Below are 23,147 nucleotides of genomic sequence, written 5' to 3'. Positions count from 1 at the left end.
TATGCATGGGTGTCCGAGCTGTGTTCTAGTACACTTCGGTGCATTAAGCATGTCAATACTTCTTACAAAAACAAGTAATGATGAAGTCAATCTCTCCTCCACTATGAGCCATGAGAGATTTACATGCATATTATTGTTAGCTCTCCATGTACATTTAAGGACCAGCCGTGCTGCCCTGTTCTGAGCCAATTGTAATTTTCAGAGGTCCCTCTGAACACATGACTGAACAGTAGTCCAGGTGTGACAAAACTAAAGCCTGTAGGACCCACCTTGTTGATAGTGTTGTTAAAAAGGCAGAGAAGTGCTTTATTATGGACATGTTATGCACCCTCCAAGGAAATGCTAATTTGCAGGTTCCATCTCGACAATGCAACAACAGTAAGAAAATACAAGAATACAAACATAAAGTAAATGGCTCAATAGAATAAACATTTTTGGATAAGTGGTATGATATTTGCGCATGTATCAGGGAAGGGGGATTGGGGTGGCAAGTGTTTACTGTTTGTGCAGTATTAGCAATAGTAAATAAGTCTGTGTGTGTGTGTAGGGCTGTGGCGGTCACGAAATTTCATCAGCTGGTTATTGTCAAGCAAATAACTGCTGGTCTCACGGTAAATGACCGTTTATTAACATAAACACATTTAGCATCTTCTGGCTTTCACACACAGCCTACAAGCTACTGATGCAGACCGTTGAAATGTCTACATTTTAAAAAGTCTAATGAATCCATGTAATATAGCCTAGACCTAGAACTTCGAAATAAATCCATTATTTATTTTAGACAGGTCTAAACAAACATAATATGAAGAAAATGTAGTCTATTTCAGAAGAACAGAATAGCATACTCTTGAGTTGACCTTATGTTAGGTACTGCTCTGGCTATGCCATATGGCATTATATTATAGTAGGAAGAATACAATTGAATAAAATATAAAGGATATTTCTCCATGCAATTTGTGGGAGTGCGCACAAGTGGCTATTCTGTGTTGAGCGGTTAACAAAGAAACAGGTACTCCAATAAGATTAATTTAGAGTTATTTATCTAACTTAAGTTGTGATACAAACATTGGGCAATATGTTTGCATTTTTAATACATTCTAAGTCTGCACCCCTCACTCATGGATCTTTGTCTCTGTCACATGGATCTCTGTCACGTGATCGGTTCTTTCTCACAGGCTACAAGTGAAAACAGACACATTGGGGACGCAACTGTGCTTGTCTTTATCCAATTCCGAGGCGCATATTGAAGATATTGGAAGAAGTGTCCAGATTTAGTTTTTGACAGCCAACAAGATGATTAGGGGTAACGAATAGCAAAATCACTAGTCTATGTCAATCTACTATCTGGCATAGTACAAAAGTTGACCTATTCTGTGTGAGAAATAAATATTCCAAACATAGTCTGGGACAGTTGTGGAATGCGCTAGATCCCAAATTAATACAACCACTAACATAAAAAAAATACGTTTTTACGCAATGAGGCTGACACAACAGATCAGAATGTTTAGCTTGAAATGTTGATAAACTATTAGGATATTTCTTCACATTATAAGTGCAGAAATGCAAACGCGGCAGTAGGCTATAAGCGTGAATGTTCCATTAGTGGGAAAACACCATTGTCAAATGTGACCGCAAATGCGATTATGCATGTAATGCTTTTATTTATAAAGGTGCATTTTTATGGTGAAAATTATCTTCCCCAAACTTCAAACTTACGCTCTGCATATGTATGCCAGTTAGGCTCTACACCCGGTGGAAAGCGGATTTACTGTGCTTAATTTTAAGTAGTTATTTGGCCACTTTAGTTATCAAGTTTGGTAGGCTACTAATGACCATCAGCAGCATCAGAGCTTGGAGAAGCCTAATTACCATGACAAAATGGTCACGGGGAATTTGACTGTCTTCATGACTCGTGACTGCCAGTGTGGCCATCATATGGTCACCGTAGTAACAGCCCTGTGTGCGTGTGTGAATACATGTGTATTAAGTTGCGGAGAGTCCGTGCAGGTGGTCAGTCCAGTTCAAGTGTTTACCAGTTAGTTTGAAATTATACAATGCCTATGATGTTAAAGTGCAGACGGTCAGCTTTAATTTAAGTATTTTTATTCATATCGGGTGAACCGTTTAGAACTACAGCACTTTTTGTATTTTAGCGGACTAAAAGTATTTGGACATATATGTGTATTAAAGTAGTCAAAATTAAAAAATGACACTTTTATGCCACAACAAATGAATTCACACTGGCCTCATTCCGGAAAAAAATTGGCTCTTGTGCTGCACTCTATAAGGTGTAGATAGTAGTCATCTTAATAATTATTGCCCTATTTCAAGGCTTCCTTGTCTAGCTAAGACTCTTGTATCCTTGGTAAATGTACCACTTTTCTCTTTTTCATCTGAGAAATGTATTTTAAATGTAAGCCAATCAGCGTTTTGCCCTGGGCACAATACTATTACAGCAACCACTTTAGTTGTTGATGATCTTGTCAATGCTTTTGACACTTAAATGAAATGCTGCTTTGTTTGTGGACCTGTCAAAAGCGTTTGGTCAGGTTATTTTATTGAGTAAGTTATCCTCGATGGGCCTGAGCTCTGACGCCTGTTCATGGTTTTATGATTATCTTAGTGACAGAACTCAGGCCATTGTGATTGTTGGGGTTAAGTCAGAGTACATAAAGGTGTACCACAGGGGTCGATTTTTGGACCTGTTCTCTATAAAGTATTTATATAAACGCCACTGGTCAATTAGCTAAAATTGTAAACTGCAGATGATACTGTTATGCATGCTATTGCCCCAACTGTTGATCTGGCTGTGTCAAAAGTTTGGACACACTTACTCATTCAAGGGTTTTTCTTTATTTTTACTATTTTCTACATTGTAAAATAATAGTGAAGACATCAAAACTATGGAAACATTTCAATTAAGGATTGCCACTTTAAACACCTTTAATAGAGTAATAATGTTATTATATGGTACAATGATCTAGTAAGTGTTACTTTTGTGCCATTCATTTCAAGCAAAACTTCTGAAGTCTTGAACAAATTCTTAGTGCTGCAAACAAAAACAATGATATTGAAAGCTAAAAAACATAAACCCCAAAGTATTGATATCAAAACAAAATATTGCAACTAAGTAATTGTCAAATGCAAGAACAAATACATTTTTATATGGATGACCATTTTTTTTCATTGAATATATTTTTATGATAATAAGATTTAAATAAAACACCTCCCTCTTTCCTGCAATTTAAACTATCTTTGGTTATGTTGCCTTTGTTTTCGCTGTCTTTTTTCCAGATGCAAGTTTTGGCACATTCATTCCATCAACATAGCACCATGTGTCCCACTGTTGCTTTGCCTCTGAAGCTAAGCAGAGTCTGTCCCTGAATGGGAGACCAGTTGTAGCTGGAAGTGGTAAAAAATGTATGTGTTAAAAATAAACCTGTGGGAAAAAATAATAATACAATGTGATTTATACACACGTGTCTGAAAAACACAATTTTTTTCCCACATTTTTTTTTCATGTTTTTGTTGTTGTTGTAAGGGAGGACATGGCCAGTGGAAGAAAGATGGAGTTTACCTTAAAAGTGTAAAGTGCCTTCCTGTCCTCATCTAATTTCCTTCATCAGCTGACATATTGGCTTGTGGTTGAACATTCATTGTACTATCAATAATTAATAAACATACTGAATTTAATTGGACAAGAAGGCAGTCAAGTGTGCCGGATGTTGGATTATGTACAATTACCACAGTTTTAATCATCTTATATGTTGAACCAATTAGAATTCCTGACACAACAAGAACAGGTCAGTTTATATTTAAACTGCATTCACCCATTAGCTGCCTCAGAATGCCTTTTCACATCTAAAACACAAATTAGCCTAGCCCATCACAACTGCATTAGTAGTGTTAAACCTAACATATTCAATCAGGATGTGCGGTTTGATGCCTGCATGGTGAAAGTTCACTGGGAGAACAAAGTTCACAAATGCGTAAAAGAAACCAATTAGGCTAACAAGCTGGAAAAACAAAGTAGTAGGCCTAAGTTGCATCAGGAGAAAATGCCCACAACCCAAAGTCACACATCCCAGCAGTTAGACAAATATTGGCTGAGTGAGCGAGACAGTGTGAGAGTGGACACAGGCCCATAATAGTGCAGGGCCCCAGGCGTGTGGTATTGGATTTTGCGCCTGTCCCTGTTCATACATTTGTCCCACACAACAATGTGGTGTCAGTGTGTGCTGCTCTGTTTAATGATAGCCTCAGGCTCCGGGAGTAAACTGCAGCGGTAATCAGGAGGGTAAACTCAGCTATATTTCAATTTGTAGAGAAACTGTTCTGCTCAGAGAAGCCGCTCAATGACGATAAATAAGTCTATTTACTCTCCATCAGCGCCCTTTTAGACACGTCACTACCCTCCCCCCTCCATAAATCAGCCATTAGCAATGCTATTTAGCCCTAAAAACCAAAGAATGACGACTGTTTACCTTTCCTGTTAGCGGGAAGATGGAGAGATGTGCAGATGGTAAATAAGGTGGAAGGAAATGAGGTGTAGCAGATAAACCACGATTCAATATGGAGTATTGACTTAATCATCATTTCACTGAACGCATGCTGTGGAGTGGGTTTGTGGTCTCTGAGATTATTTTTCGCCACAAGGATATCTAGCCCATATAAAAATGACAGACTCATGCTGTCAGCAGGGTTGGGTAGGTTACTTTCTAAATGTAATCCGTTACATTTACTAGTTACCTGTCCAAAATTGTAAACAGTAACATGAGCAAACTCAGTATGGTAATCTGATTACATTCTGTTACTTTTAGATTACTTTCCCCATAAGAGGCATTAGAAGAAGATAATGTATGTTACCAATTGAACAATATCTATTGCAGGATAAATCAATGTTAAAGTTTACATAGCTGGCCATATGGATGTTAAATTTTACTTTATGGGTTGGTTATGTAGGCTTCCTCTAACCCATCACTTTCTACTACATATAATAATACGATTAAATTATGCCTTTACGTTAAACACCAAAGTCAATCAGAATTAAAGTCATTCCAATAAATGTTATACCTCTTGATCTTAAAGAATAGGACTTGGAAATATGAAAGTATAGATTAGCTAAATTGTTTAACCTGAGCATAACCCCAAAAACAAGGATTTATTAGCCAGCCCTACTCTGTTGTTTATGATTTTGTTGCAATGGAGGACTGATTGGGCTCATTGATTTGAGTTGAAAAATAAACGCTGCGCTCATGGAATGGCATGCTTTGAGTACTACTGAAAAGTGCTATTTACATGTGAAAAATGAATGCCATATGCTGCAATTGCTATAGGCCTATTGTTAAGCTTTTTGTTGACGACACTTTGATATCTTGATAATATGCAGCTGTTTAAAGGGCAAATACACAGATGAAACAATAACAAAACAGCCGCCCCGCCTCAGTTTTGGTAAAAATATGAGGAATGGGCCTGGAGAAATGGACTGACCACCCATGATATCCAAATTATTGTTTTAATGATGTTGTGATGTTAAACAGTGTTTGTTTACAAACATTGGAGAAAAACAAGCTTATATTTTAGGTTCTCAAGGAGTGTGACAGTGGAACTAAGCTCATGAGGCATTTCATAAATTATATTCTTCAATCATTTTTATTTATTTAAATGTAACCTTTATTTAACTAGGCAAGTCAGTTAAGAAGAAATTCTTCATTACAATGACGGCCTACCCAGGCCAAACCCAGATGACACTGGGCCAACTGTGGGCGCCACCCTATGGGTCTCCCAATCACAGCCGGATGTGATGCAGCCTGGATTTGAACAAGGTACTGCAGCAACACCTCTTGTACTGAGATGCAGTGTCTTAGACCACTGCGCCACTATATAATTTATAAGTCCCAAAATTGATGTAGCAACTACAGATTGCCCCTTGAAGTCTATCAGTGTGTGAGTTAGAGCATGTGTCCATTAAGTCTATGGATAAAAATAAAAAATCAATTATCAGCATGAATTAGATTGTGCAATAAAAGCCTCACTTGTATTCCTTAGGCTGGGATCTGCACTATGCAGCTGTTGCAAGAGCACATTTTTCACTGGCTGTCCACTGGTTTTGAAAATTCTTGAATTCAACCATTATTGGGTTCAAATACACATTTAGATGTGTGAACAGCCATCCACAACAACCACAATCCATAAGGTGCAAATAGCTAAATGAGAGAGCAGCAGTGTGATTCACAACAATGCGCTATGTAGATATCAATAATAAGTGATGTCTGTATCGCCGTAGACTACACCACTGATGTCATCCTTACCTCCAAGCGTTTATTCAAGTTGGATAATCTTTGGATGCCGACAGCAGTCGCACCATTGGAACACATAGCTTGGACTGTAGCCTAAAAAAAACACATTTCTGCTCTTTTCCCAAGATCCTTCAAACACATTTGGTGTGTCATCATAGTGGTCTCTGATTTATGGTCAGACTCGCTCACGTTGAACAAATTTAAACTTGTGCCTTTTTTCAATGCTGATTTGAATATCATTGAGAAAACAGAAAAGTGTAAAAAAAAATTGGAAAACATCCTTTCTGAATTTAAAAGTAATCCTCGGTGTAATCATCTAGTTTTTAAAAAGTATCTGTAATCCCTTACATGTAACGAATTACATGTAATCCATTACTCCCCAACCCTGGCTGTCGGCATGCCTTGTCTGCTGTTTTCAAGTTATACAGCATATAATGTCGAAGCACTTCACATGAAATAAAAATATTTCACATCAACATGCAAACCATTTTTCCTCCTACAATGTCTCATCACTCAGTGATAACCTAAGGTCTGGTACTTCTACCACACTGGTCTCAATGGAGCAGACGTCATTGGTGCACCGCACATAATCTTTACTTAAAGAACTACTTAAAGAACCTGCAATTAATAACCTGCCACTCTTCATTAGGGTCGCAGGGGAGCCCCATGTAAACAAAGGGACATTTTAAAACGCCAATTCTAAAAGCCTCCATCAACCCTCCACCATCCCCTCTGCTCTCATGAGGGGCTTGGGGAATTAGCCATTTGGATGACAGGCAAAGGCCAAAAGGATAGTGGGTGTGAATGTCCCCATTTACGAACAAAAGCGCTGGGGGGCAACTTGGGGATTTTAAATAACATGTCACCCATCACCGCCTGAGGCCATCCCTCATCCACACCCTCCCCCCATCCTGGCTGATCTCCACTACTTTGCCTATGAAAGTCCAAGGATAGACTTTAAAATACTCATTTTGTTCAAAGCCATAAATGGCACTGGACCTTTGTACCAGAGCGATCTACTCTCCGCCTATGCGACCCTCCACGCACCCTGCATATAACCTGCTCCATGCCCCCAAGACCCAGCTCTGCACTATGGGGGACCGTGCTTTTTCCTACCTCACTCCACGCTTATAGTACTCCCTTCTTAACCATCTAAGGGAGTGCAACTGTTGGGGCATTTAAAGCAGGTCTTAAGTCTCACCTCTACCGGCTGGCATATATCATTCCAATTAGATTTGATTGTTGTGTTTTTTATACAGATACAATAACATGTCTTTACTGTTTTTATAGATACCATTTTTATTTTTTTAACAAAAAGCGCTTTACAAATGTAGTATCTTATTATTATTTTTTATCCCTATCACACCAGTGTACCTGCTTAGGTAATTAAAAGTTAGTCGATTAGTGTCCATCTTTTGTTCCATGAAAAGTCTTTGACTACTGTACATTTTTTAACATGATGTAAATATCTTCATTATTATAATTTCCTCTGATAACCTACTTTATCTTAAATGTATTTTTATGTATTTTGATACTGTTTAGTCTGCTTGTCTATACTGATTTGTATATTTGAAAGTGGAGATGTAAAAAACATTACTGGATATGTTTGCTAGCAAAGACATTTGCAGTGGCTAATAGACAGTAAATAAGTGAATTGCTTCGCCCCAAAGTTAGCCAAGATGATTAGCTAGCCAGTTTACAGTTAGTTAGCAATGGTTTCTACACTATTTTGATAGCTACAGAAGCACTGACGTGTCAATAACCTAAACGAGGTGTCTCCAGATTTGCTTATATTTCACCTTTTGTGACGCGCATTCATGTATCTTCACTTTCTATGGGTATTGTTACAATAGAAAATGTACCTTTTGTTGAAGATTCTAAATCACAAAGGACTGCTGATTATAATCCTTCCAGAACAGGACAAATCCACAATAGAACACTGAGTAGCTGACAAAACATCACTCCTCAAGGGGTTAATTGATTGAGGCCCTGTGTGCTACCGGGGAGAATGCGTATGTTTGATCACTAGATACTCTTCAGCATCTGTGGTTTGGGACCCTCTCATTGTCCAATTCCCAGGGGACACACTACATACATAATGAGCTAGAAAAAAAGTGTGGTCACCTGGCCTGATACAGGCAGGATATAGGCTTACTAACTAGGGCACTGTTACTAAACACAATGCCTCGGAAGCAGCTCTAATACTATACAAGTTTAACCATAAAATACTGTAGGTTGTGGCATCAACTAAGCCTATTACTGCTTACAGTGAGAACACAAAAATATTTCTTAAATCCAATTTATTTATTTTACCAGATAAGTTGACTGAAAACACATTCTCATTTACAGCAATGACCTTGGGAACAGTTACAGGGGAGAGGATGAATGTAAACTGGGAATGATTAGGTGACCATGATAGTATGAGGGTCAGATTGGGAATTTAACCAGAACACCAGGGTTAACACCCCTACTCTTACAATAAGTGCTATGGGATCTTCAGTGACCACAGAGAGTCAAGACACCCATTTAACATCCCATCTGAAATATAGCGCCCTACACAGGGCAATGTCCCCAATCACTGCCCTGGGGCGTTGAGCTATTTTATTAGAGTAGAGAAGGGTTCCTCCTACTGGCCCTCTAACACCACTTCCAGCAGCATCTGGTCTCCCATCCAGGGACCAACCAGGACCAAACCTACCTAGCTTCAGAAGCAGCCAGCAGTGGATGTAGTGTGGTATGCTGCTGGCAAGGCTGATAATGAACATGTAAAGTAGGCCTAATTTTATATATATAGGTAATTGCCAAAATAAAGGAAACACCACCATAAAGTGTCTTAATAAGGCATTGGGCCACCACGAGCCAGAACAGATTCTACAAGTGTCTAGAACTCTACTGGAGGGATGCGACACCATTCTTCCACAATAAATTCCATAATTTGGTATTTTGTTGAGATCTGGTGACAGTTGGCCATGGCAATATCACATTGTTTTCATGCTCATCAAACCATTCAGTGACCACTCGTGCCCTGTGGATGGGGCATTGTCATCCTATGGGGGCATAACCTTGGCAGGCCAAATAATGGACCAAATAATAGCCTATCCAGCATTTTTATACATGATGGGATGTTAATTGCTTAATTAACTCAGGAACCACAACTGTGTGGAAGCACCCGCTTTCAATGCACTAGCTTTGTTTAAAGTGACTCAAATCCAATTGTTTTGCGTATCCGATTCAAATCTGTTATTTTTCCTTCAGTCTTAACAGCCAAAAGCACATGGAATGCAATATTTCAAGACACATTTCAAACTACTTTTATAGGTGGTTTGAAATCAGATCCCAAAATCTGAATCCTGTTAATGCGACTTGTGTCTGAACGGTCACATCTGATTTATTTGCCCTCAAGTGGTTTTTGACTGTTAATTGACATATATTGTTGCTTCCTATCTACTCTGTTGACAGATTGACGAGAACATGTGGTAGCTAATTAGCTTGATAATTGTTTACAAACAAATTAGTGAATGTGCTAGAAAGCTAAACAGCTACCTAGCTAGCTGACTGCTGTGGCAAGCCAAAAATGACTTGTTTTGAAAGTTGGATTATTTTATCAGTTTGAGGCTTTAGAAGTCTTCTGACACTATGACTTTGAACATTCAAAGCAACTGGGAAACGTCCATGGCAGGCATTGTTGTCACCTTAGCTTGCAAACGCTGAGTGATAGGAAGCACGAATACCAACACCAATCAGCCTACACAACTGTGCACATGCCCACCGTTACTATGACAACTAAAGTAGCCATGTCAGCAAATGACTGCTGTCTGAACACCTACAAATCCGGTTTGGTCACTTGTACCTTACTGTTTGGACAGTCAGTATTCAAAAACAGATTTGAAAAACAAAATTGATTTGAGCATTAAGGCATGCAGTGTGAACAAGGCTTTAGTAACCCTCTTTTTACTCAAATGTTTACATTATTTTGGCAGTTACCTGTACCATTTAGCAGACACTTTTATCCAAATGTGTACATACATTTTAGATATAGGCGGCCCCTGCGGGAATCAAAGCCACAACCTTTTGTGTTGTTTGCACCATGCTCTACCAACTGAGCCACACAGGAAAATCAGTTTTACATAAAGTCCAATACAAAATCTGTGAACATTGTAAAACAAAGTAGCCTTGGGTTGCTTCTGTTGATTCCTCATTATTGGCAGAGATGTAGACAGTATACAACTCCCTCAGAGGGAACATGCATAAAAACATCCCCTTGACTCTGGCTTTTGTCCATTACACTTGGTCCCCTCATTGACAGACAATAAACCAGTAATTTAAAAGCATAGCAGGGAGAGAATCAAACATGCTTTTCATGCAGCCCGTCTGTCATGGTGAGAGTGGGTGGTGCTGAACACAGATCTAATGTAGAGGGGCTGAGGGCGGGCACACAGGCTCTTCAGAGGGAACAGCACGTATTGTTTGGAAGGACGAGAAACGCTGGATTCTAATTAGAGGTGGGAGCTGAAAAGCAGCCTAAAAGACCTGCTTCAATTTACTCTCTCACTCTCTCTCTCTCTGTCTCTCTCTCACACACACAGACACACACACAAATCTGCTTGATATGGCCGTTTTCATAAACACACTCCTTCAGAATGAGAGTTGTTTTAATGCAGCTCTTAGTAAAGGTAAAAGCTTTTACCTCTCCCCCTTCTCATGTGCATTTTATTATGATGCTTTCACATTCTAATCAAAAACACAATTAGACCAGTCAGTGGCTTGTGTTTCCCCTTCTTTTGGTTGGTTTAAGTATACATCTTTTGACAGAGCAACTTGCAGTGATGATGAACCATTTACACACACAGATATACAGTAATGCTTAGAGTGTTATGAGTGAGGCTCTGTTATGGTACATACGAGTGCACTACAGGCCTGCCTCAAAGGGCCACTAAAGGAGTCTGACGTTCACCCTGGGCTGCACCATCACTGTATTGTTAATTTATTCTTAATTGCCTCAAAGCCAACTACAACACGGACGCATGCACGCAAACACACACACATATACAGTGCCTTCGGAAAGTATACAAATCCCTTGACTTTTTCCACATTTTGTTAGGTTACAGCCTTATTCTAAAATGTATTGTTTTTTCCCCTCCTGAATCTACACCCAATACCCGATAACGACAAAGCAAAAACAGTTTATTTTAAAATGTTTGATAATTTATTAAAAATAGTAAACTGAAATATTACATTTACATAAGTATTTAGAACCTTTACTCAGTACTTTGTTAAAGCACCTTTGGCAGTGATTACAGCCTCAAGTCTTCTTGGGTAGATGCTACAAGCTTGGCACACCTGTATTTGGGGAGTTTCTCCCATTCTTCTCTGATGATCCTCTCAAGCACTGTCAGGTTAGATGGGGAGTGTTTCTGCACAGCTATTTTCAGGTCTCTCCAGAGATGTTCAATCAGGTTTAAGTCTGGGCTCTGGCTGGGCCACTCAAGGACATTCAGAGACTTGTCCCGAAGTCACTCATTTTTTACAGTTAGCAGACGCTCTTATCCAGAGCGACTTACAGTAGTGAATACATTTCATACATTATAATTTTTTTTACATTTTTCCATACTGGTCCCCTGTGGGAATCGAACCCACAACCCTGGCATTGCAAATACCATGCTCTACCAACTGAGCCACACGGGACCACTCCTGCGTTGTCTTGGCTGTGTGCTTAGGGTCATTGTCCTGTTGGAAGGCGAACCTTTGCCCCAGTCTGAGGTCCTGAGAGCTAGTCTCCCAGTCCCTGTCGCTGAAAACATCCCCACGGCACGATTCTGCCACCACTTTGCTTCACCGAAGGGATGGGGCCAGGTTTCCTCCTGACGTGGCGCTTGGCATTCAGGCCAAATAGTTCAATCTTGGTTTCATCAGACCAGAGAATCTTGTTTCTCATGGTCTGAGAGTCTTTAGGTGCCTTTTGGCGAACAAGTCCAAAAATTATATACTATTGGATTTAGCTGGAGTTGAGAGAATGTGATCCAGAGATGTGATCCAGTCTCACTGTCCCCAGGCTGACCACTCACAAACAGAGCTGCTGTACTTTGCCCAGAGACAGCAAACACCTCATTCCACTTTCTGGCGGCTTTAGAGAGCCAATGGAAGCCTTAGAAAGTGTCACGTTACAGCACAGATGCTGTAATGTCGATAGAGATGCAACAGAAGGACAACAAATTGTCAGACAGGGCACTTCCTGTATGAAATCTTCTCAGGTTTTGGCCTGCCATATGAGTTATGTTATACTCACAGACACCATTCAAACAGTTTTAGAAACTTTAGAGTGTTTTCTATCCGAATCTACTATATATATGCATATTCTAGTTTCTTGGCAGGAGTAGTAACCAGATTAAATCGGGTATGTTTTTTATCCGGCCGTGAAAATACTGCCCCCTATTCCAAAGAAGTTAAGGGATAGACGGACAGACAGTAAGCCCCAAGAGATCGAAAGTATTTCAAGCATGAGCAAGAAGTCACCATTTTTCCAGCATTTTTCCAGTAGTAAAACACATATCTGTCCACTTTTATCCAAAGGGCAGCAGAAATAGAGGGCATCAACTGATTATTCACAAGATTCACAAGTTGTTACTTATTCTTTTCTTTCTTATTCCCTCTATCCCTCCTTGCACCCTCCAGTGATGGACATTTAAATGGTCTGTAGTATGAATAGTGGGGTGTGGACGACAGAGGGAGGAAGAGAAAGGGGAGATAAATAGATGGGCAGAGAAGCAGAGATTTAGAATTGGGAAAGGTGGACATGGCTGGGAGGCAGGAGCGAGACAGGGTGAGAGAATAGAAGGAGAGAGCGGGGGAGAGGGGCGATGACAGGCTATGTGAATACTCATGTGGCCCTCCATTTCTCCCCGCTCTGTTAATAACACACTCATCAAGGACAGAGAAAGCAGCATGCTCAACCTGCTGGCAGTGTGTGTGTGTGTGTGTGTGTGTGTGTGTGTGTGTGTGTGTGGTAAGGCTCTTCTCTCTCAGGGCAGACCAGGTGCTTCCTAGCTGAGCCATGCTCTATTTTCCATCTCCAAACCTTTTTCCCTTTCTCTCTGTCTCTCAATTCAATTCAAATGGGCTTTATTGGCATAGGAAACATACAGTATGTTACATTGCCAAAGTAAGTTAAATAAACAATCACAAATTGACAGCTTGCCAAGAGCAGCTACTCTTCCTGGGTTAAAAAACATTATGGCATTTATATAACACATAAAACTACAGATAAAACAGTACGTCATATAACATTATTACACCACTACATATCTACAATACAAAATGTATAATACCACCAAACAACAAAATTACAATGTACGTGTGTGTACATCTCTTCAGAGCCCCAGCTGTTCAATAAGGTGTATTTGTATCAGTTTTTGTTATTTATCTTATGCTACTGCTTGCATCAGATACCTGATGTGGAATAGAGTTCCATGTAGTCATGGCTCTATGTAGTACTGTGCGAATCCCATAGTCTGTTCTGGACTTGGGGATCATGAAGAGATCTCTGGTGGCATGTCTTGTGGAGAATGCATGGGTGTCCAAGCTATGTGCTAGTTGTTTAAACAGACAGCTCTGTGCATTCAGCATGTCAACACTTACATATAGTGATGAAGTCAATCTCTCTTCCACTTTGAGCCATGAGAGATTGACATGCATATTGTTAATGTTAGCTCTCCGAGTACATTTAAGGGCCAGCCGTGCTCCCTCTTTGTGGCACCTGACCACATGACTGAACAGTGGCCCAGGTGCGACAAAACTAGGGATTGAAGGACCTGCCTTGTTGATAGTGTTGTTAAGAAGATAGAGTAGTGCTTTATTATGGACAGACTTCCCATCTTAGCTACTGTTGTATGAACATGTTTTGACATGACAGTTTACAATTCAGGTTCACTCCAATCAGTTTAGTCATCTGAACTTGCTCAATTTCCACATTGTTCTTTACAAGATTTAGTTGAGGTTCAGTGAATGATTTGTCCCAAATACAATACTAATAGTTTCTGAAAAATCTAGGGTTAACTCATTCTTTGCCAGTCTTTGCTTTGTTAAGTGTGGCATGTTGTTAGTAAAGATTGAAAAAAGTTAGGGGCCTAGACAGCTGCCCTGGGGAATTTCTGATTATAACTGTATTATGTTGGAGAGGCTTCCATTAAAGAACACCCTCTGTGTTCTGTTAGACAGGTAACTCTTTATCCACAATATAGCAGGGGGTGTGAAGCCATAACACATAGGTTTTTCCAGCAGCAGACTATGATCGATAATGTCAAAAGCCACATTGAAGTCTAACAAAACTGCTCCCACAATCTTTTTATCATCAATTTCAGCCAATCACCAGTCATTTGTGTAAGTGCCATGCTTGTTGAATGTCCTTCCCTATAAGCATGCTGAAAATCTGTTGTCAATTTGTTTACAGTGAAATAGCATTGTATCTGGTCAAACACAATTTTTTTCAAAAGTTTACTAAGGGTTGGTAACTGGGTGATAGGTCGGCTATTTGAGCCAGTAAAGGGGGCTTTACTATTCTTGGGTAGCTGAATGACTTTTGCTTCCTTCCAGGCCTGAGGGCACAAACTTTCTAGTAGGCTTAGACTGAAGACATGGCAAATAGGAGTGGCAATATCGTCCATCATTATTTCCATCCAAGTTGTCAGACTTGTTGATCGACAACAATAAATGTTTCACCTCTTCCACACTCACTTTACGGAATTGTAAATTACAATGCTTGTCTTTCATAATTTGGTCAGTTATATATATTTTTTAAATATTTTTTACATTTATTTGTATTTTTATTCAACCTTTATTTAACTAAACATACTTGGCTGTGTAGTGTCGGCATTTGTTGCTGGCATATCATGGGTAAGTTTGCTAATATTGCCAATGAAAAAATAATTAAAGAAGTTGGCAATATCAGTGGGTTTTGTGACGAATGAGCCATCTGATTCAATGAATGATGGAGCTGAGTTTGCCTTTTTGCCCAAAATGTCATTGAAGGTGATCCAAAGCTTTTTTACTATCATTCTTTATATCATTTATCTTTGTTTCATAGTATAGTTTATTACTCCTTTTATTCAGTTTAGTCACATGATTTCAACCAATCGGTTGTGCAGCCAGACTTATTTGCCATTCCCTTTTCTTCATTCCTCTCAACCATACAGTTTTTAAATTCTTCATCAATCCATGGGAATTTAACCGTTTTTACAGTCATTTTCTTAATGGTTGCATTCTTATTTGTAACTGGATAAGCAATTCCATAAATGTATCAAGTGCAGTGTCTGGTTGCTTCTCATTACACACCACAGACCAGCAAATATGATTTATATAATAAAAATAGGAATCACTGCTAAACTTATTGTATGACCTCTTATACACTTATACACAGCCTTTGGAGCTTTGGTTTTTCTAGATATGGCTACTATGTTGTGATCACTACATCCAATTGATATGGCTACTGCTTTTAAGCACATTTCTGCAGCATTAGTAAAGATGTGATGAATACATATTGATGATTTAATTCCTGTGCTGTTTGTAACTATCCTGGTAGGTTGACTGTTAACCTGAACCAGGTTGCAGGCACTGGTTTCAATTTCAAGCTTTTTCTTGAGTGGGCAGCTTGATGAAAGCCAGACAATATTTAAACCACCCACAAAATATACCTCTCTGTTCACATCACAAACAATATCAAGCATTTCACACATAATCTCCAGATGCTGACTGTTAGCACTTGGTCTATAGCAGCTTCCCACAAGAATGGGCTTCATGTGACGCAGATGAACCTGTAGCCATATTACTTCAAAAGTATTTAAAAAGAGATCCTCTAAGCTTTACAGGAATGTGGTTCTGAACATAGGCCGCAACACCGCCCCCATTGTCTTTTCTGTTGATGTTATAACTGTGTATTGCTACCACTGTATCAAAGTTATTATCTAAGTGAGTTTCAGAGACAGACAGAGTTAGGTTTAGGGTTATGAATGTCATCTGTTACTAGCAAGTTATTGATTTCATGATCCTGCTGATAGCGCAGGGTATGCTGCACACAGTGGACTTCCAACTGGGGCACACCGCCTCAGTGCTAACAGTATAACTCTGGTTCATAGGCACATTATTACTGCATACAGTAGCTGTAGGATAAACAGAGGCATTCAAGGCAGTTAGAGGGACATAAATTAGGTTACTTACATTGTGTCTGCCAATGCCCATGTGAGAATGTACATTTTCTGCAGCATCATGACAACTCAGTGACACAATGGTAGGGATTATCTGAGCTGGGCTTGGGTCGTTGATAAGTCATTGTCTCAATGCATTCTTGAAATGCATGGACAGAGTCCAGGAGCCAAGACGATCTAGATGGACTCAGTCATTCATGTAGAGCATCTTCTGTTTCCAGAATGTCTTTAAAAGTGATTCCAACAGAGCTACAGTAATATTTGTGTGTAATGCCAGTAGTCTGCTAAATCTTTCACACCCGCGGCCCAATGATGGAAACTATTGTCTGCCTTTTGGAATCTTTCAGTGCTAGAATCAGATCTTTAAAATACATTTTTAGAAGTTCAGAGCTAGCCCTCCTAATGTTGTTTGACCCTACATTGACTACAACAGTGTCAGCTCCCGGCACCTGCCGTAGAAAGTTTGGAAGCAGCCTTGTAATGTCCTGTACTGATGCTCCAGGATAGCACAGGGTTTTTGCCCATGGAACAAAGATGTTTCTTACCATCAAACTGACGATGACAACAGCTGGTGCAATGGCTGTGGACGTCTGGCCGTTCTTTCGCCTTGAGTGGTATGGCAAACCCATCGAGAACAGAATGGCCTGGAGCCAGCTGTAGTATCCATCGTGGATGATGAATGGGCTGGAGTCTCAGATCGTCTGATGAGGGTGGGAGCTCTGAGGATCTGAAACCGAGGTAGAAGCCACTGGAGAGGGAGACAGAACAGAGGGCGAAGAAACAGGTACCTCGCGATCCGATCTCGAATCGGAAGCCCCCAGGGAAGAAGGTGCCGGAACCACTGGATCCAGGGCAGCGAAGCTGTTTGTTGTCTGTGTCCGGTCCAGGCTTAACATCTCCAAGGAGGCCCCCATTGCCAGAGGGCCCGAGTGACATATCTCCATGGCTGGTTGGTAGGATCGAGAACAGGAACATCCACCATGTCATCCAGGAGTATCATACTAACTCCATTCTCTAGGGAAGGGGGAGACCCCCTTGGGGAGGGATAGCTGCAGAGTACCGGCCAGTCAGATATGGAGAGCCGACACGGCTTCGACACTTCCACCAGGCCAGAGTGGAGTCCGGCTACTGGGGTAGAAGAGAAATAAAAAGTAGGTGGGTGTAGATTCCCCGGTAGGTTGAGTAGGTCGCTAATTGTTTGCTAAGAGTAACCACTTCACCCCTGTACTCCCCTTCAAGCAAACAGTTGCTACAGTACATTGAAAGTACGGGCGGTCCACATTGTCCCGGAATAAAACTAAATAAACAGCTCCTGCAGCATTGAAAAGGTTTGTTAGCGTCCTCCATTTGAGGCTCCAGGCTAGCTAGGCCTCCGTGTCTCTCCTCTTGATGGGGAATTCCAACTTGTCCGAGAGAGAACCACACAGCTATGAAGCGTCAGGACAAGGTAAGTCTACACCAAACACACAATTAATTTACATTTTTGTCAAATTAACGATGTGAAAAATTAATGTCGGTGTAGAGTATTATAACTCTACACCTTGTCCAGTATTTTAACTCTACACCGAAACATGTTTCGTCAACAACACACTCAGTTAGCATTAAAGACACAAATGTTTCAAATGAGAAACTACCTTTACCTCTCCTCTCTCTACCTCTCTCTCTCTCTCTACCTTCTTTACTTCTCTTCTCTGTGACTTTAGCTCTAAACCAAAGGATAGTCTCGGTGTGCCAAAGGAGTGGTCACTGTGATTCACTGCTATCAAACTATACTTTATGTTGGCATTAAATTGATTGTTCCAGCCAAGCCCAGAGAAAATGCACATAAAATTGAGACTAACTGTGTGATAATGGTCCTCGTAAACTGGTCTAAGAGCTCTATAACTTATAACGTCCTCAACTTCAATGGTCACACTCTCTCAGAGCCAACATGCATACGGATCATCTAGGAAATTAACCATACCCATTTGGATTTTAGAGCCTGTCTCTATTTTCAAATGACTACCTGTTTCTGGTACTTAAGTCTTATTGTCGAGAGTATTGCTACAGTACTTTTTTCCCTTGCTGTAATATCATGAATGTGTGTATACAGGGGTGTATGCTGTATGCGTTTGTGCATGTGTGTGTACAGAAGCTGCCAGTGCGTCAGCTGGTTGAGAGGTGAGTTATGTATGGGCAGCTTCACTGTGTCTTAACACCAAGACATTCTCCCGCTAACGCTCAACACCTTCACCCTCCCGTTTAGTATCCATAAATCATCTCTTCTCCTGAGCCTCTGCTCCCTTTTCTCCTCTTCCTCCCTGCTCTTCTGCAGATGGCTTTACAGGTTTTATTATCTACCATTACAGCACTACCATTACAGTGCTAGAAACCTATATCCATAAACCTGTACTGGCCTATTCTGGACTTCAGTGCACCGGGTTGTATCAGCAAGATCAGAGACACAACAGAGAGTTGAGAGAGCATGCAGAGAGACCAGAGAAAAATACAAAAAGGACAGAGATTACACCAGCTGCATGCCTTGCAGGAGCCAGATGTACCAGTCACCTCCACACACTCCAGAATCATAATCAGCCAATGATTGGGCAGGAGAGACGCACATGCACACAAACACACACATACACACAGGATGATATCCACACAGCTCTAGCATATACTGTAAACCGTAGGGTGAGAGAGGAGGGTAATGGATGGTTGGTGGGCGCATGCTGACGTGTTATTGTTTTATAAAACATTGCCTGTGCAAGCAAGAGCGCAGGGGAGAGAGTGTCACCGCCTTGATGAATGACCAGGGGATAACATCTTCACTCCTAAGCCCCCACACACACATACATACATACATACTGTGCATACACACACACTCAGAAGCAAAGCCATACAGGGGATTCGGAAAGTATTCAGACCCCTTGACTTTTTCCAAATGTTGTAACGTTACGGCCTTATTCTAAAATGGATTTAAAAAAATGTTTCCCCTCATCAATCTACACACAATACCAATAATGACAAATAAAAAAATGAAATCCCGAAATATTACATTTACATAAGTATTCAGACCCTTTACTCAACACTTTGTTGATGCAACTTTGGCAGCGATTACGGTCTCGAGTCTTCTTGGGTATTTTTTTATTATTTAACCTCTTTTTAACTAGGCAAGTAAAACTGACTTGCCTAGTTAAATAAAGGCTAAATATATACAAATATTTTTTTAAGTAAGTTGAGAATAAATTCTTATTTACAATGACCGCCTACCCCGGCCAAACCCGGATGACGCTGGGCCAATTGTGCGCCGCCCTATTGGACTCCCAATCACAGCCTTTTGTGATACAGCCTGGAAATGACCCAGGGACTGTAGTGATGCCTCTAGCACTGAGATGCAGTGCCTTAGACAGCTGCGACACTAGAGAGCTGCCAAGCTTGGCACACCTGTATTTGTGGAGTTTCTCCTATTCTACTCTGCAGATCCTATCAAGCTCTGTCAGGTTGGTTGGGGAGCGTTGCTGCACAGGTATTTTCAGGTCTCTCTAGAGATGTTCGTTCGCTTTCAAGTCCGAGCTCTGGCTGAGCCACTCAAGGACATTCAGAGACTTGTCCAGAAGCCACTCCTGCGTTATCTTGGCTGTGTGTTTCGGGTCATTGTCCTGTTGGAAGGTGAATCGTCGCCCCAGTCTGAGGTCCTGAGCGCTCTGGAGCATTTAAGAAAGGAGGCCACTGTATTCTTGGGGACCATCAATACTGCAGACATTTTGTGCCTCGATACAATCCTGTCACAGAGCTCTACGGCCAATTCCTTTGACCTCATGGCTTGGTTTTTGCTCTGACATGTACCGTCAACTGTAGGACTTTATATAGACAGGTGTGTGCCTTTCCAAATCATGTCCAATCAATTTAATTTACCAAAGGTGGACTCCAATCAAGTTGTAGAAACATCTCAAGGATGATCAATGTAAACAGGATGCACCTGAGCTCAATTTTGAGTCTCATAGCAAAGGGTCTTAATACTTATGTAAATTAGGTATTTCTGTTTTTTATTTTTAATAATGGCTTTGTCATTATGGAGTATTGTGTGTCAATTGATGACTGCATTTATTTTTTTAATACATTTTAGAATTGTCACTCACTCACTCACTCACTCACTCACTCACTCACTCACTCACTCACTCACTCACTCACTCACTCACTCACTCACTCACTCACTCACTCACTCACCATCTGCTCATCATTGTAATTACTTGCTACAACGGCCTATTTATTGCCATACCTCCTCATGCCATTTGCTCCTCATGGTTTTAAATATACTTAAGTATCGAAAGTAAATGTAATTGCTAAAATATACTTTAATTATCAAAAGTAAAAGTATAAATCATTTCAAATTCCTTATATTAAGCAAACTAAATGGCATCATTTTCTTGTTTTTTTAATTTATGGATAGCCAAGGGCACACTCCAACACATAATTTAGTGCGTGAATTAGACCACTTTCCTGTGCTGCTAAGCATTAAAATGTAACGAGTACTTTTGGGTGCCAGGGAAAATGTATGGAGTAGAAAGTACATTATTTTCTTTGGGAATGTAGTGGAGTAAAAGTAAAAGTTGGCAAAACATAAATAGTAAAGGAAAGTACAGATACCCCAAAAACTACTTAAGTAGTACTTTAAAGTATTTTTAATTAAGTATTTTACACCCCTGAGTGGCAGCAACAGCAGATGGTAGTCGTAATGTACTAAATTAGTCTAAATGTCCAGATGTGTGTCCACTTCTCCTGAGAAATGCTTTTGGTGTTTTCATCTTTCGTCATTTAAAAAAAAACTAATTCTAGGAATCTGTAGATCTTATAGTCTCCTATTCATTAGTGTAATTGGTCCTAAACCCAGGACAAACAGAGTCCTTCAGTCCCAGCCATGACAATGACCCTCCCTAGCCATGACCACTAACTAAACATGAAAGTGCACATCAATCAGGAGTATATCTCTCATTACAAGCTACATGGGTTGCAACCTTCAGACAATGAGAACGAACTGAAGAGGTCAGTAATAAGCAGTGGTCTGGCTTCAAACCCCCGGCACACAGGCCTTAGGACATACACTCAAACACAACATCAAGGCCTTGGCAACACAAAATAACATCATAACACAGTCCTGGCAACACAAAATAACAATGATCAAACAATGTGACAAAACAGAAGCACACAAGAGAGATACACTGTAAGACTTTTCTGTAATTTCAACAGTAAAACACTGTAGGATGCACAGTATAATACCATATCTGTGTTTAACAGCATTGCACTGCATTATGGATAAAATGCTGAAAAACACTGTTATTAACTGTAATTTGGAAGCCTCCTGTAAAACTTAGTTTAACATACCGTATTTATTTACAGTAACAGCTTATGCCTACTGCAGTGGCGGTCGGTGCCATTTAAAGTGAGGGAGAATGATTTTTTTTTAAATGAGCATGGCCTTATTTCTATTACAGCATATTGGATGACTGTCATTCATATTCCATTCACCTAGTTCAATGTAACATCGATATGTTTATGCTACTACATGATACTCAAACTTTCCCTGTACCCATCATATAACGTAGGTGCACAGGTTGAGAAAATTGAGTAATCAAAGTGATAGACATTTACACATTCAATTCCACCTTGCACACTCTTGCTTGCATCTAGCTGATCTAGGTTGTTATTATTAGTCCAACAGTTGCAAATGAGAGTTTCCATTTCACAAATTCAGGTATGTTTATCCCCGTTTCGTTCCATTTGTTTCCGTATAAGAAACGTTTTTCAACAGAATTGGCAGAATGAATACACCCCTGATCACACGCACAGTTCACATTTGTAGCAGCCATATAAAAACAGCATGCTGACTTTGCTATAATTTGCTATCCACTATCCACATGCTCGCCTCCTCTCACCTTTTCCCTTCACTTGTGGAACACAACTGCTGTCTGTGACCGGGCAAAAAAAAACGATTTCAATTTTTATGAAATTCAGTTAGGAGGATGGTCCTCCCCTTCCTCCTCTGAGGAACCTCCACTAGCCTACTGTAGATTCAAATTATCCGTTTCAGGCGCCAACCTCATGCTGTCGGGTGTGACACATGAAGCTCAGACTATTTTAGGTAATATCTTCCTGAAGCAGCTGTGAAGTGGAAGAATATTTTCAGCAGCTGCTGGGTAGGTACCTTGGCTTGTTTATAAGCATATTTATGGCTAGCCAACGTTGAATTACTGCATGTTTCCTAGATAGCTAGCTAATGTTTGCTAGCTAGCTAGCTAGCTAGCTCAAATTGACAAAAGCCATTTGGTCTGCTCCAAATTGCTCGTAAATATCTAACTGTGAGACCTAGAAAAACATCACACAGAGAATATTGTGATTATAGGCTGTATCGCAAGCCTCTGATTGCCATAGAGAATACACTGAGTGCAGATTTGTGAACGTTATGTTTCCACTCTTACTACAGAGAAAATGGCTTGTTTCGAGCAGTTCAAAAGATGACCAATATTTTTTTTCAATGACGGGTTGCATGTTACACAGAAACCGCATTGTGGGTCGTACTCGCGAGCCGCTAAAGCTGATGCGAGTGACCAGTGCATCATATTGTATCGAGGTGCCTGCCGACCTAAGTTGCAGTGCCACTGATCAGCTGTAGCCT

The sequence above is a fragment of the Salmo salar genome, chromosome 26, assembly GCF_965601325.2.
Source record: "Salmo salar chromosome 26, fSalSal1, whole genome shotgun sequence".
NCBI classification, from domain to species: Eukaryota; Metazoa; Chordata; class Actinopteri; order Salmoniformes; family Salmonidae; genus Salmo; species Salmo salar.
The sequence above is the reverse complement of the archived record's forward strand: the minus strand, read 5'-3'. Positions refer to the sequence as shown.